At 70.9% G+C, this 529-nt stretch overlaps 1 protein-coding gene across 1 annotated transcript in view; it reads right to left on the bottom strand.

The window, feature by feature from the left end:
* Nucleotides 1-529, bottom strand: part of TBC1D24 (TBC1 domain family member 24) — a 5307-nt gene that overhangs the window by 3714 nt on the left and 1064 nt on the right. The window lies entirely within an intron of this gene.

The raw sequence follows: 529 nt of genomic DNA, 5'->3' as shown, positions 1-529 counted from the left end.
CTCCACACAGCTCCGCCCCGGAACGCACTGCGCTCCACACAGCTCCGCCCCGAACGCACTGCACTCCACCACAGCTCCGCCCCGGAACGCGCTGCACTCCACACGGCTCCGCCCCTTGCTCACAGCCCCTCACGCCCAGCTGCACCCCAACCCCCAACACACGGCCACATCCCTGACTCCTCGGACCTGACTGCACCCCTCACCCCCTACACCTGGCCACACCCCTGACCCCTCACGCCTGGCTGCACCCGTCTCCCCGTACCTGGCCACATCCCCGACTCCTTGGGCCCAGTTGTACCCCTGACCCCCCACACCTTGCACCTGGCTGCACCCCTGACCCATCACATCCGGCCGCAGACTGACCCCTTGCACCCCGGCCCCTTGCACCCAGCCGCACTCCGACCCCTTGCACCCCGGCCCCTTGCACCCAGCCGCACCCCGACCCCTTGCACCCCGGCCCCTCGCGCCCCCCCCCGCCCCGCCCCGCCCCTACCTCTTCTGCTTGACGGTGATGCCCTTCTCCTTGAGC

The sequence above is a fragment of the Orycteropus afer genome, unplaced genomic scaffold, assembly GCF_000298275.1.
Source record: "Orycteropus afer afer isolate SDZICR_OR568_19922 unplaced genomic scaffold, OryAfe1.0 scaffold00061, whole genome shotgun sequence".
In the NCBI taxonomy this organism is placed as follows: Eukaryota; Metazoa; Chordata; class Mammalia; order Tubulidentata; family Orycteropodidae; genus Orycteropus; species Orycteropus afer.
The sequence above is the reverse complement of the archived record's forward strand: the minus strand, read 5'-3'. Positions and strand labels throughout refer to the sequence as shown.